The 15642-nt window shown below is 49.0% G+C and overlaps 1 pseudogene; it reads left to right on the top strand.

Annotated features, from left to right (window-relative positions):
- Positions 1 to 4626: 4626 nt before the first annotated feature.
- Positions 4627 to 5872, top strand: LOC132885001 (intraflagellar transport protein 88 homolog; annotated as a pseudogene).
- The last annotated feature ends 9770 nt before the right edge of the window (positions 5873 to 15642 follow it).

Below are 15642 nucleotides of genomic sequence, written 5' to 3'. Positions count from 1 at the left end.
TGGAATGGAAAAATCTGAATATTTCAAGCATGTAATTTTTTATATGCGAGGAATTTAATTCTGGTTTAATTCTATTTATTGCAATAGGATTCTAGATACTCTATAAACATTCCATTCTGTTATGAATCAGAAAAAAATTATTATAAATCACAGCACTTTTTTTTTTTAAAGTACTTCATCTACGTACGTCATTACTGTCGCACAATTAAAACGTGCCAGATCAGTCGGCTGGTGGGTTTTCAAAATAATAAATGCATACATGTGTTTTTGTGATAAATCCATATTATACTGAGCATATTTCCCACATTAATCAATAAAAAGTGCTTTGTGTCTGCTGCATCTTTCAGTTCTTTTAAATCAAGGCTGAATACTTTTTTCTTTGCCACTGCCTTTTATTCAATCAAGTTTGAGGCTTTTGATTAATTCCTCGCTCTGCACTGTAACTTTTATTCTTGTATTTTATCTGTCTTATTCCATTTTAGATTATTTTCTATTCTCTTACTATTTTTAATTGTACTTGCATGTCCGTTTATAATGTGTTTCTTCTTCCGTCCATTCACCCCAACACACTTTTTTTTTTCCTTTCAGCATGACCGCAATGCATGATGGGATATATTGCTTGGTTAGTGACCATCGGTTGTACACTACTTTTCATGGTACATTGTGGGATACTATGAGTGCACTATATAGGGTGTAATAATTCTCACTATTCATTCAGACAGTACTACAAAATGGTGAACTCGCTATACATATAGTCCACTATATAGTGAGTAGTGAGTGATTTCGGACACAGGGAATGTCCCTGCGCACTGACAGCTTACTCTCGCCAAGGTTCAAATATCATGCTCTGTGTATAAATTACGCGAGAGAATCTGAGATTGTGATGTCACTTACATGCTACATGAAGATGACTTACTGAGGCTGAGATCTTGTTAGGACTAGGACTGTTTTGGCCTCTAGAGGCCGCTGTTATTTCCTTTTCATGTCGTGTTTATTTTGGCCTCTAGAGGCCGCCACTGTTCCTGTGTTTTGTGTTTGTGTTAATTGCCTAATTATCTTCACCTGTGTCCTTAATTAGTTTGTCTATTTATACCCCTGAGTTCAGTCCTCTTGTCACGGAGTCTTTGTGCTGTTATGTTTATCTCCAGTTTCCTTTGTACTGTGTTTTTGATCTTCTTAGCTTTTGAATTTTTGCACTTTGCTTTTCTTTTGGATTTACTCTTTGGTTTTTTTTGTCTTTTGTTTTGCCCTGTATATAGTGTATATAGTTTAAATAAACCATTTGATTCTTTTTCTACTTCCGCCTCACGCCTCTGCATTTGAGTCATCCCCCTGGTGGCCTAGTGGGGGTTTGCTGGATTATCACACCAACGAACCAGGTTCGAATCCCAGCAAAACCCTAACAGAAAGACTCCGTCATGACCGACTCAGCAGAGGCTGCTTCAACTGTCTACCCGGCCAACCTTCAGGGAATTATGGCAGCTTTGACACGCTTCGGAGCGACCATGGACGCTCATGGACGTACGCTCACCAGCCAACGTGAGGCCCTCGCTCGCCACGAGGAACTGCTTCAGCAAATTGGGAAAACCCTGGCACAGCTGACATCTCTGCCTGCATCTCCTGCTCCTGATCCAGTTCCTGCTCCTGATCCAGCTCCCACTCCTGCTCCAGTGCCTCCTGCAATGCTGCCTTCTTCACCTCGCGAACCCAGCCTTCCTGCACCACAGAGGTATGACGGCAAGCACAGTGAGTGCCGAGAGTTCCTTACCCAGTGTCAACTCACCTTTGAGCTTCAGCCTACCACCTACACTACGGATCGCCGCAAGATTGCCTTTGTGATCACCTTATTAGCTGGTAAGGCGCGAGCCTGGGCTACTGCTATCTGGCAAAGACAGGGACCTGAGTGCTTTGATTTCCAGCTGTTTTCTGAAGAGATGCTTCGGGTCTTCGATCAGGCAGACATCAGTACCGACGCAGCCCGAAAGCTCATGTCCATCCGGCAAGGAGGAAGCGTCGCAGATTACGCCATCTCGTTCCGAACACTCGCAGCAGTAAGTGGATGGAACGAGACTGCCCTGGTGTCAGCCTTCCACCATGGTCTGTCTGACCCCATCAAGGACGGTCTGGCCTCTATTGGATGCCCAAGTGACCTCGAAACCCTCATCTCACATGCTATTCGTCTGGACAACAGGATGAGAGAACGCCACCAAGCCTTGAGCCCCCCCAGCCTCCCTACCTCTACCTGGAGACCGTCTACCTCCTTCAGTGACTGTCCAGAACCCATGCAAGTGGGTCGTACTCGCCTCTCCGCATCTGAGAGGGAGCGCAGAAGGAGGGACAAGTGCTGCATCTACTGTGGCAAGCCTGGTCACTTCCGAGCATCATGTCCCGAACTCTTGGGAAAAGGACCGCCCCGTCCAGCCGAGGGAGGGTTGTGACGGGGCCTACCCTCTCTCCCGGACTCCCTGGCCAAGGAATCTACATCCCGGTCTCCATCTCCTGGGGTGAGTCTGTCCACTCTTGTCAAGCTTTGATAGACTCAGGGGCGGCTGGGAACTTTATGGATATTCACTTCGCCCAAAGCATCAATATTCCGACTGCACCTCTTGAAGTCCCTCTGTCTGTGTCTGCCCTCGATGGCCAAGCGTTAGGTGATGGAAGAGTCACTCAAGTTACTTCTCCAGTCTTCCTCCAGTCTCAAGGTCACAAGGAAGAAATATCCCTGCACCTGATTCCTTCACCTGAGTTCCCAGTTATTCTAGGCCTTCCTTGGCTTACTCGCCACAACCCTCGCATAGACTGGGTAACTAGCCAGGTTGTGGAATGGGGCCCTGCATGCCATGCCTCTTGTCTGCTCTCTAGCTCTCCTGTGTCTCCTGCCGAGCCCCCTGATCTCACCGAGTTATCTCAAGTTCCCACAGAGTACTGGGATCTCAAGGAGGTATTCAGCAAGAGCAGGGCCGCCATTCTTCCTCCGCACCGGGCCTACGACTGTGCCATCGACTTGCTCCCTGGGACTACCCCTCCTCGTGGCAGACTGTTTTCACTCTCTCAGCCAGAACGCAAGGCCATGGAGGAATACCTCAAAGATGCCCTGGTCTCTGGGTTTATTCGACCCTCCACTTCACCTGCTGGAGCCGGCTTCTTCTTTGTCGGCAAGAAGGATGGGGGGCTCCGACCATGTATTGATTACAGGGGCCTGAATAAGATCACTGTGCGCAACCGATATCCCCTTCCGCTGATGTCCACAGCTTTCGACCTGCTCCAAGGCGCCACCGTCTTCACCAAGTTGGACCTACGGAACGCATACCACCTCATCCGTATCCGACAGGGAGACGAGTGGAAGACTGCCTTTAACACCCCGTCTGGGCACTACGAATACCAGGTGATGCCCTTTGGACTCAGGCCAACTGCCATAGAAGACCTGCACACGCTTTCCGCCCTGGGCAGCGGGTTTGGCTGTCCACTAAGGACCTTCCGCTGCGGGTGGAGAACCGCAAGCTTGCTCCTCGCTACATTGGCCCCTTCAAGGTGGTGCGCAGGGTGAACCCTGTCTCCTACCGGCTCCAGTTGCCCTGGACTCTGAGGATCAACCCCACTTTCCATGTTTCCCTGTTGCGGCCCGTACTGACGTCTACGTATGCCCCTGCCCCTAGGAACCCCCCACCCCCCCGCATCTTCCAGGGGCAGACTGTGTTCACTGTGCATCGCCTGCTTGACTCCCGCCGGGTCCGCGGCGGGTTGCAATACCTGGTGGACTGGGAGGGCTATGGTCCTGAGGAGCGCTGCTGGGTTCCTGCTTGGGATGTCCTAGATAAAGAACTATGTCGGGACTTCCATTCGGCCCATCCGGATCGCCCTGGGAACGTCAGGAGACGCTCCTAGAGGGGGGGGGGGTCCTGTTAGGACTAGGACTGTTTTGGCCTCTAGAGGCCGCTGTTATTTCCTTTTCATGTCATGTTTATTTTGGCCTCTAGAGGCCGCCACTGTTCCTGTGTTTTGTGTTTTTGTTAATTGCCTGTTTAGTCCTAATTATCTTCACCTGTGTCCTTAATTAGTTTGTGTATTTATACCCCTGAGTTCAGTCCTCTTGTCACGGAGTCTTTGTGCTGTTATGTTTATCTCCAGTTTCCTTTGTACTGTGTTTTGTGGATCTTCTGAGCTTTTGCATTTTTGCCTTTTTCTTTTTGAATTATACTCTTTGTTTTTGTTTTTTTTTTTGTTTTGCCCTGGATTGTATATAGTGTACATAGTATAAATAAACCTTTTGTTACTTTTTCTACTTCCGCCTCACGCCTCTGCATTTGAGTCATTCCCCTGGTGGCCTAGTGGGGGTTTGCTGGATCATCACACCAACGAACCAGGTTCGAATCCCAGCAAAACCCTAACAGTAAACAATCCTAAAGATGCCCGAGTGTCAAGTGTTTGGTTGTAAGAATAAGCCCGATCACTGAAGCAGTGAACACATGCACACAGAGAGAGAGAATATCATTATCCAAGCAATGGCACAGCTTTACTTTGTGTACTTGATTGTTTGTTTTTATTATTAACTAATAGGCTGCATTATCATAACAAAAGCTGTAGATTTGATTTGATTTGATTTTGTGCTCTTATTAAAAGTTTATAATGTAGAATATTCATCTTGAGGTTGAGGATGAAGATGATCTGTATTCAGGTTACAACAACTACAATCCCACATTCAACTCAGATGAACTGGACAATGATACTGGCTTTCAGCAAACTGTGAGGAGTCATGGCAGACGACCACCAATGACTGCAAAATTTCCTGGCAAAGCTGTTCGTGGAAGACCCGTAGGAACATCTTTTGGCCTACAGACAACTATGGGTTCCTCAGTGGGAAGGCCTATGACTGGGGCAGTACAGGATGGGGCTGCCTGTCCCATGACTGCAGTGCTAGCAGCAGGATACTCATCCTCTTTGACTCGAGGCTGTACTTTTGAGCTACTTGGACAATCAAGCGGGCTGTCTCCTCTGTTTAGATGGAAAAAATGAAGGCATGCCAGAAGAGAAGATTAAGATACTGGAAAAGAAAGTGAATTACTTGACCGAGGACAGCTGTATGGCTCATACAAACGGCGATCTACAGCTGGCTCTAGAAAAGGCCAAAGAAGCTGGTAGAAAATAAAAGGCGTTGCTGAGACAAAGAGAGCAAACTGGCACTGCAGATCATATCATTTGGATTTAACCTATTCAGCGCTGTTTAATTTGGCAAATTAGCACACGAACAATGACATGAACAAAGAAGCCTTGAACACTTACCAGATCATTGTGAAGAACAAGATGTTCAACAATGCAGGCCAAGTGAAAGTGAACATGGCTAATATCTACTTGAAACAGAACTACCCCATGACAATAAAATTTTATCATATGGCTTTTGACCAAATCTCTAATGTACACACAGAGATGAGGATCAAGATTATGCAGAATATTGGTATTGCATTCATACGCATGGGCCAGTACACGGATTCCATAACCTCCTTTGATCACATTATGAGCGAGAGTCCTAAAATAAAGACAGGCTTCAACCTAATTCTATACTGCTATGCCATTGGAGACTGTAAAATATGAAAAAATCTTTCCATAAACTAATCTGTGTGCCACTGGGCATTGATGAGGAAGAGAAGTACATCCCTTCAAATGATGACCCGATGCAAGCTTACTGATTGAAGCCATCAAAAAAGATCAGCGTCGTCACATGGAGCAAGAGAGAAAAGCTGTAGCTGAGAAGTACATCATGACTTCAGCAAAGCTTATTGCTCCAGCCACTGAGTCCACTTTTTCAGCTGGTTTTGACTGGTGTGTAGATATGGTTAAAGTTTCGCAGTATGTGGCCCTTCCCTGGTTGCACTGACCTCATACAGCACCACATAGAAACTCCCCCAGGCGTGGTGGTGCGCAGTCACCCATATCAACTCCACGAGCACAAGAAAAATGTGGTTCGGGATGAACTCAAGGCAATGCTTTACATGGGCGTAATTGAAGAGTTGCACAGTGACTGGTGCAGCCCAGTGGTTTTAGTTCCCAAGACCAACGGGATGGTCCAGTTCTGTGTGGACTATAGAAAACTCAACGTGGTGTCTAAATTTGATGCCTATCTGATGCCTTACATTGATGAACTGCTTGATTGGTTAGGTGTGGCTAGCTTTTATCTGACACTGGATTTGACAATGGGATATTGGCAGATCCCCTCAACTCCATTATCATGGGGAAAAAACTGCCTTTTCCACTCCGTTTGGTTTACACCAATACATCACCATTTCATTTGGGTTGTTTGGGGCCCCAGTGATGTTTCATGGATCAAATCCTCCATCCCCACAATGCATATACTGCTGCGTATTTAGACAATATTATTATTTGTAGCAATGATTGGCAGTGGCATTTAAAACATCTCAGGGCGGTCCTGAGGTCACTGAGCCATGCTGGGCCAGTGAGACAAACCTGAAAAAGTGTTTGTGGAAGCGGGGGCGTGGTCAAGCGCCGGTCTGTGACAGGAGGGCGGAGTCAGGGAAGGTAAGTGGCAGAATCACTACACCTGACGTCAATTAACCTGTGTTTGTGTGTGTCTTCCCAGTGACCGCGCCCTATTTAAAGAGGGAGAGCAGACAGCAGAGGAGAGCTCATCCCCGAACAAGACGCCAGTCGTGTGTGTGTATATTTGAAAAGATTGTTAAACTGAAAAGTATAGCAATAAACGTGATTGTCGAACCTGATCTCTGTCCTGCCATCCTCTGTGCTCCACCCACCAACACTGAACCGCTACAGTGGTGCCAAAACCCGGGACGTGGAGCACCAACGCCGAACCGCCCCATGGAGTCTTCCCCGTTCGCCGACCTGGTCCATGCCCTCGCCACAGCCCAACAAAGCCAGCACCAGGCGCTAGTCACGCTCCGTAAGGAGCAGGAGCAGCATTTCGAGGCCCTGGTGTTGGCCCAGCAAGAGGACCGACAGGCATTCCGGCACCTCCTCGCGTCGGCGGGGACAACCGATGCTTCCACCGTGGGCCCGTCCTCCCTCACCCTGACAAAGATGTGCCCGCAGGATGACCCTGAGGCTTTCATCACGCTCTTTGAGCAAGTCGCGGAGACCTCGGGGTGGCCAATGGATCAGCGCGTGGCGCGCCTCCTCCCCCTGCTAACGGGAGAGGCACAGCTGGCCGTGCTACAGCTCCCCGCTGACCGCCGGCTGGCCTACGCGGACCTTCACCGGGCCATCCTCCAGCGTGTGGGGCGCACCCCCGAACAGCAGCGCCAGCACTTCCGCGCTCTGCGCTTGGAGGAAGTCGGCCGGCCGTTCGCGTTTGGCCAGCAACTCCGGGACACCTGCTGGTGGTGGCTGAGGGCCAACAACCGCGACGCCGAGGAGATCGTAGATCAGGTGGTGCTGGAACAGTTCATCGCACGCTTGCCGACAGGAACCGCGGAGTGGGTCCAGTGCCACCGCCCAGCGTCGCTGGATCAGGCCATCGAGCTGGCGGAGGACCATTTGGCGGCTGTTCCGGCAGCAGGACAGCAGACAGCCTCTTCTCTTCTCTCCTCTTCTCTCTCTCTCTCTCCCCCTCCTCCTGTGTCCCGTCCTCGCCCCATTCCAACACCGCAGAGGCGGGGGCTGGCACCACCCCAGCCAGCCCGCCGCACCCGCGGTGCCCTCCCGTTTCTCCCTTCTGTGTCTCTCTCTCTCCCCCCCCCCCCTCAGGTGAGTGAGCCCCAGAACACCGGTGCAGAGAGGAAGCCCGGGCCGGTTTGCTGGTGCTGCGGGGAACCGGGCCACCTCCAGCAGCAGTGCACGGCAATGGAGGTGGGTGCGGTGGTTCGGATCCCCGATGCGCCAGAAGCCGCCCTCGATCGGGCCGGAGCGTATCGCATACCGGTGAGTATCCAAGGGGATACATATCAGGCGTTGGTGGATTCTGGTTGTAATCAGACCTCAATTCACCAAAGCCTGGTGCAACACGAGGCATTGGGGGGAGCACAGGGGGTGAAGGTGTTGTGTGTGCACGGGGACGTTCACAGCTACCCTTTGGTGTCAGTCCACATTTTGTTCCGAGGGGAAAATTTTATAGTGAAGGCGGCGGTTAATCCTCGCCTTACCCACTCATTAATTTTGGGCACTGATTGGCTGGGATTTCGGGGTTTAATGACACGCTTAGTAGAGAGTGGGTCCTGCCATTTAACAGGGGGAGGTCCCGGTGTCGCTTTGGCGGGAGCAGCTGTCACAGAGCCATCTACGTCATCTCCGCGTCAGAGTGAGGAGCCGCCGGCCCCTCCTCTCTCTATTGGGGAATCCCTCGCAGATTTCCCATTAGAGCAGTCGCGAGACGAGACTCTGCGACATGCGTTTGACCAAGTGAGAATAATCAATGGTCAAACGCTCCAGCCGAATGCCACCCCGTCCTTCCCCTACTTCGCGATTATGAAGGATAGGTTATACCGAGTGACGCAGGACACTCAAACTAAAGAGTGAGTCACGCAACTTTTAATTCCAAAGAACCACCGGGAATTGGTATTCCAGGCGGCTCACTTTAATCCCATGGCTGGACACTTAGGGCAGGATAAGACACTAGCCAAAATAATGGCCCGATTCTATTGGCCGGGGATTCGTGGCGATGTCCGTAGGTGGTGTACGGCGTGCCGCGAATGCCAGTTAGTAAATCCAGCGGCCATTCCAAAAGCGCCTTTGCGCCCTCTACCATTAATCGAGACCCCGTTCGAAAGGAAAAGGATGGATCTCGTCAGGCCATTAGATCGGTCAGCACGAGGGTACCGCTTTATATTAGTTCTGGTGGACTATGCAACGCGATACCCGGAAGCAGTGCCTCTGCACAATATCTCAGCATGCAGTATTGTGGATGCGCTCTTCTGCGTTATCTCCCGAGTTGGAATCCCGAAAGAGATTCTGACTGATCAAGGCACCACATTTATGTCATGGACACTGCGCGAACTGTATGGGTTACTGGGGATTAAGCCGATCCGCACCAGCGTGTATCACCCACAAACAGACGGTTTAGTGGAACGATTCAATCGCACCCTCAAGAACGTCATTAAAAAAATTCGTAAGTGAGGACACACGTAATTGGGATAAGTGGCTTGAGCCCTTGTTGTTTTCAGTGCGAGAGGTCCCCCAAGCCTCCACGGGGTTTTCCCCGTTCGAATTATTATATGGGCGTAAGCCGCGTGGCATTCTAGACATGCTGCGGGAAAATTGGGAGGAGGGACCTTCACAAAGTAAGAACGAAATTCAATACGTTATGGACCTGTGCGCAAAACTCCACACGCTCACCCACCTAACCCAGGAGAATTTGCGGCAGGCCCAAGAACGGCAAGCCCGCCTGTACAACAAGGGTACGCGCCTTAGGGAGTTCACACCGGGAGATAAGGTACTCGTACTGTTGCCCACATCGAGCTCCAAATTGATCGCCAAGTGGCAAGGACCCTTTGAGGTCACACGGCGAGTCGGGGACGTCGACTACGGGGTGAGGCGAACGGACAGGGGTGGGGCGCTACAGATTTACCACCTCAATCTGCTTAAACTCTGGAATGAGGAGGTCCTTGTGGCGTTGGTGTTGGTGGTTCCGGAGAAGGCGGAGCTGGGGCCGGAGGTTCAAAAAGGGGCATTGGCATCACGTACCTCTCCGGTCCCCTGTGGAGACCACCTCTCCCCGACCCAACTCACGGAGGTCGCCCAGTTGCAGACCGAGTTTTCGGATGTGTTCTCGCTCCTGCCCGGTCGCACTAACCTCATAGAGCACCACATAGAGACGCCCCCAGGGGTAGTAGTGCGTAGCCGCCCTTACAGGCTACCCGAACACAAAAAAAAGGTGGTTCGGGAAGAACTTGAGACCATGCTCGAAATGGGCATCGTCGAGGAGTCCCACAGTGACTGGAGCAGCCCAGTGGTCTTGGTACCCAAGGCCGACGGGTCGATCCAGTTCTGTGTGCACTATAGAAAAGTCAACGCGGTGTCTAAATTCGACGCGTACCCAATGCCTCGTATTGATGAGTTGCTCGATCGACTCAGCACTACTCGCTTTTATTCGAGACTGGATTTGACGAAGGGATATTGGCAGATCCCCTTGACTCCACTATCCCGAGAAAAAACGGCCTTTTCCACACCGTTTGGTTTACACCAATTCGTCACACTTCCGTTTGGGCTGTTTGGGGCGCCCGCTACGTTTCAGCGACTGATGGACAGGGTCCTCCGCCCCCACACCACCTATGCGGCCGCTTATCTCAACGACATCATAGTCTATAGCAATGACTGGCCGAGGCACCTCGAACATCTAAGGGCCGTCCTTAGGTCGCTGAGGCGAGCGGGTCTCACAGCCAACCCGAAGAAGTGTGCGATTGGGCGGGTGGAAGTACGGTATCTGGGCTCCCACTTGGGCAACGGGCAGGTGAGTCCCCAAATTAACAAGACCGCAGCAATTGCGGCCTGCCCGAGGCCCAAGACCAAAAAGGGGGTGAGACAGTTCCTGGGGCTGGCTGGCTATTATCGTAGGTTTATACCTAATTATTCGGACGTCACCAGCCCGCTGACTGATCTCACTAAAAAGGGGGCACCAGATCCGGTCCAGTGGATGGAGCAATGCCAGCGGGCTTTTTCTGAGGTAAAGGCTGCACTGTGTGGGGGGCCACTTCTACACTCCCCTGACTTTTCTCTCCCCTTTATGTTGCAGACTGATGCGTCGGACAGAGGGCTGGGGGCGGTGTTGTCCCAGGAGGTGGAGGGGGAGGACTGCCCCGTCCTGTACATCAGCAGGAAGCTGTCGGTGCATGAGGGGCACTACAGCACCATAGAGAAAGAGTGTCTGGCCATCAAGTGGGCGGTCCTCGCCCTCCGGTACTACCTGCTGGGGCGACCTTTCACCCTCTGTTCGGACCACGCGCCCCTCCAGTGGCTCCACCGCATGAAGGATGCCAACGCGCGGATCAACCGTTGGTATCTGGCACTCCAACCCTTTAATTTCAAGGTGGTCCACAGGCCGGGGGCGCAGGTGGTCGTGGCGGACTTCCTCTCCCGTCAAGGGGGGGGGGAGTCAGCTGCAGGCCGGACAGCCGCCCGGCCTGAGTCGGGTGGTGGGGGTATGTGGCAGCGGGGGCGTGGTCAAGCCCCGGTCAGTGAAAGGAGGGCGGAGTCAGGGAAGGTAAGTGGCAGAATCACTACACCTGACGTCAATTAACCTGTGTTTGTGTGTGTCTTCCCAGTGACCACGCCCTATTTAAAGAGGGAGAGCAGAGAGCAGAGGAGAGCTCATCCCCGAACAAGACGCCAGTCATGTGTGTGTCTATTTGAAAAGATTGTTAAACTGAAAAGTATAGCAATAAACGCGATTGTCGAACCTGATCTCTGTCCTGCCGTCCTCTGTGCTCCACCCACCAACACTGAACCGCTACAGTGTTAAATAGGGAAGGTGGAAGTACGGTATCTGAGCTTCCACTTGGGTCATGGGCAGGTGCATCCCCAAATTGATAAGACTGCAGCAATCACGGTCTGCCCATGACCTAAGACCAAAAAGGGGTGGGGCAATTCCTGGGGCTGGTTGGCTATTATAGGTGGTTCTTACCTAACTTTTCGGACATCACCAGCCCACTGACTGATCTCACTAAAAAGGGGCACCAGATCTGGTCCGGTCATGTGAACAGGCTTTTGCACAGGTTAAAGCGGTTTTGTGTGGGGGCCTGCTGGTGCATTCTCCTAACTGTTCTCTTCCTTTCATTTTGCAGAGCGACATGTGAAACAGAGGGCTGGGGACAGTTTTGTCCCAGGTGGTGGAGGGGGAGGAATGCCCGGTGCTGTACATCAGCCGCAAGCTCTTTATGCGAGAGTCTAAGTACAGCACTATCAAGAAGGAGTGTTTGGCCATCAAGTGGGTGGTCCTCACTCTCTGATACTACCTGCTAGGATGCCCTTTCACTCTCTGTTCCGACCATGCCCCGCTGCAGTGGCTCCACCACATGAAGGATGCCAACGTGTGGATCACTCGTTGCCTGCCTTCCAAGCCCTCATATATCCCCCAAGGGAATTGTTACATGTACATTCCAACAAGATGCAAGTGGTGTGGGAACATATTCAAGCTCATAACCTAGAATGTTAGAATTAAACTGAACTAAATTTACATTGGAAATTTTCGTTTCAGTCACTCCAGTAATATCAAATTAAAAATCGAGTTCGTCAAGCAAATGTGTTTGGAAGTTATCAAAATTACGTTTCAGATTTCTGACATTGTTATGCAAAATTGAAAAGCTAGATTTCAGTTCTTTTTTAGGAAAACTATTCTTAAAGTCCATGAAACTCTTAGGAGAATAATCCATCCATTATCCGTAACTGCTTATCCTGTGCAGGGTTGCAGGCAAGCTGGAACCTATCCCAGCTGACTATGGGCGAGAGGCGGGGTACACCCTGGACAAGTCACCAGGTCACCGTAGGGCTGACACATAGAGACAAACAACCATTCACACTCACATTCACACCTACGGTCAATTTAGAGCCACCAGTTACATGTCTTTGGACTGTGGGGGAAACCGGAGCACCTGGAGGAAAGCCATGCAGACATGGGGAGAACATGCATACTCCGCACAGAAAGGCCCCCTTCAGCCACTGTTCTCAAACCCAGAACCTTCTTGCTGTGAGTTGACAGTGCTAACCACTACACCACCGTGCTGCCTAGGAGAATACAACCCCGATTCCAAAAAAGCTGGGACAAAGTACAAATTGTAAATAAAAATGGAATGCCATAATTTACAAATCTCAAAAACAGATATTGTATTCACAATATAATGTAGACAACATATCAAATGTCGAAAGTGAGACATTTTGAAATTTCATGCCAAATATTGGCTCATTTGAAATTTCATGACAGCAACACATCTCAAAAAAAGTTGGGACGGGGCAATAAGAGGCTGGAAAAGTTAAAGGTACAAAAAAGGAACAGCTGGAGGACCAAATTGCAACTCATTAGGTCAATTGGCAATAGGTCATTAACATGACTGGGTATAAAAAGAGCATCTTGGAGTGGCAGCAGCTCTCAGAAGTAAAGATGGGAAGAGGATCACCAATCCCCTTAATTCTGTGCCGGCAAATAATGGAGCAATATCAGAAAGGAGTTCGACAGTGTAAAATTGCAAAGAGTTTGAACATATCATCATCTACAGTGCATAATATCATCAAAAGATTCAGAGAATCTGGAAGAATCTCTGCGCATAAGGGTCAAGGCTGGAAAACCATACTGGGTGCCCGTGATCTTCGGGCCCTTAGACAGCACTGCATCACATACAGGCATGCTTCTGTATTGGAAATCACAAAATGGGCTCAGGAATATTTCCAGAGAACATTATCTGTGAACACAATTCACCATGTCATCCGCCGTTGCCAGCTAAAACTCTATAGTTCAAAGAAGAAGCCGTATCTAAACATGATCCAGAAGCGCAAACGTCTTCTCTGGGCCAAGGCTCATTTAAAATGGACTGTGGCAAAGTGGAAAACTGTTCTGTGGTCAGACGAATCAAAATTTGAAGTTCTTTATGGAAATCAGGGACGCCGTGTCATTCGGACTAAAGAGGAGAAGGACGACCCAAGTTGTTCTCAGCGCTCAGTTCAGAAGCCTGCATCTCTGATGGTATGGGGTTGCATTAGTGCGTGTGGCATGGGCAGCTTACACATCTGGAAAGACACCATCAATGCTAAAAGGTATATCCAGGTTCTAGAGCAACATATGCTCCCATCCAGACGACGTCTCTTTCAGGGAAGACCTTGCATTTTCCAACATGACAATGCCAAACCACATACTGCATCAATTACAGCATCATGGCTGCGTAGAAGAAGGGTCCGGGTACTGAACTGGCCAGCCTGCAGTCCAGATCTTTCACCCATAGAAAACATTTGGCACATCATAAAACGGAAGATACGACAAAAAAGACCTAAGACAGTTGAGCAACTAGAATCCTACATTAGACAAGAATGGGTGAACATTCCTGTCCCTAAACTTGAGCAACTTGTCTCCTCAGTCCCCAGATGTTTACAGACTGTTGTAAAGGGAAAAGGGGATGTCTCACAGTGGTAAACATGGCCTTGTCCCAACTTTTTTGAGCTGTGTTGTTGTCATGAAATTTAAAATCACCTAATTTTTCTTTTTAAATGATATGTTTTCTCAGTTTAAACATTTGATATGTCATCTATGTTCTATTCTGAATAAAATATGGAATTTTGAAACTTCCACATCATTGCATTCCGTTTTTATTTACAATTTGTACTTTGTCCCAACTTTTTTGGAATCAGGGTTGTAATATCTACTTCTAATACAGTGGCTCAAAAGGTCAATTTCAGGCTCAAACTTGCGATTTGACATAATATTTAAACTAAAAAGAACAAAAATCATAAATACCAGAGAGTTTGTCAAGCTATTTCTTTGTTGATAATAATGACTTTAATCCATTACTAAATTGACCATGATAGCGAACAAAATCTATGCCCAAATATGGTAACTCTCAAAGGATAGGATCAGGGAAGTTATGGTTTGGTTTCTTTCTTGACACTCTGTGTGCGGTGTCGATATCTTGAAGTCAGATATCCATTTCCCCAATGCTATGAAAGATCTTTAAGCACAGGTGTGCCATACAGCAAGAAGACTCATGAAGGGTTGTTTTAGGGACACCAGCAATTTTGATGTTGTAATTGTAGCTGTACTGCTGCATACCTTCTATGGCTTTGTCAGTTGTATAAACCTTGACTGAAATTTCTTCCAATTTAGCTGAAATATGCTTTATTTAATGGCTAATTGTAGCATCAGAAGCAGAGAGGGCATCGTATTCATCACTAAGAAACTGTAATCCTCTGGCTTGGTCTGTTGGATGAGAAGCTTTAGATTCTTCGCTAATTTTCATCTTAAGAGTCTCCATGTCCTTTTCAATTTCCTTTCAAGAAATTTTAAAGAAATTTACAGTGGTGTAGTGGTCTTACAGCAAGAAGGTTCTGGGTTCGAGCCCAGTGGCTGACGGGGGCCTTTCTGTGTGGAGTTTGCATGTTCTCCTTGTGTCTGTGTGGGTTTCCTCCGGGTGCTCTGGTTTCCCCCACAGTCCAAAGACATGCAGGTTAGGCTAATTGGTGGCTCTAAATTGATCGTAGGTGTGAATGTGAGTGTGAATGGTTGTTTGTCTAAGTGTCAGCCCTGCGATGATCTGGTGACTTGTCCAGGGTGTACCCTGCCTTTCGCCCGTAGTCAGCTGGGATAGGCTCCAGCTTGCCTGCGACCCTGTACAGGATAAGCGGCTACAGATGATGGATGGATGCTCCTTGAAACCATCATTTTCCTTTCTTAAAGTCTTAAAGTTATCTCCAGTGATTGAAATCCATTAAATCTTCAGAAAGCAAACGGAAACCCAAACGAGACTCTTCATGCACAGTCGGGCTCTGGATGCACCACAATGGAAGCCAGGATGAGATGCTTTTGCAAGATGTGAATCTCTTTTCTCCTCACATCCAAAGTGCTTTCAAAGTGAATGCACCCTGGGGAGGAGCTACAACTGGACCAGAGAAGGCTGGTTGAATTACATATAATAAGTTTTAATATAATAGCTGAACAAAATATAATTGTTTAACACAAACATTTATTGTTGCAGTTCAACAGCT

This window comes from Neoarius graeffei, chromosome 1, assembly GCF_027579695.1.
Source record: "Neoarius graeffei isolate fNeoGra1 chromosome 1, fNeoGra1.pri, whole genome shotgun sequence".
Classification (NCBI taxonomy): Eukaryota; Metazoa; Chordata; class Actinopteri; order Siluriformes; family Ariidae; genus Neoarius; species Neoarius graeffei.
The sequence above is the reverse complement of the archived record's forward strand: the minus strand, read 5'-3'. Positions and strand labels throughout refer to the sequence as shown.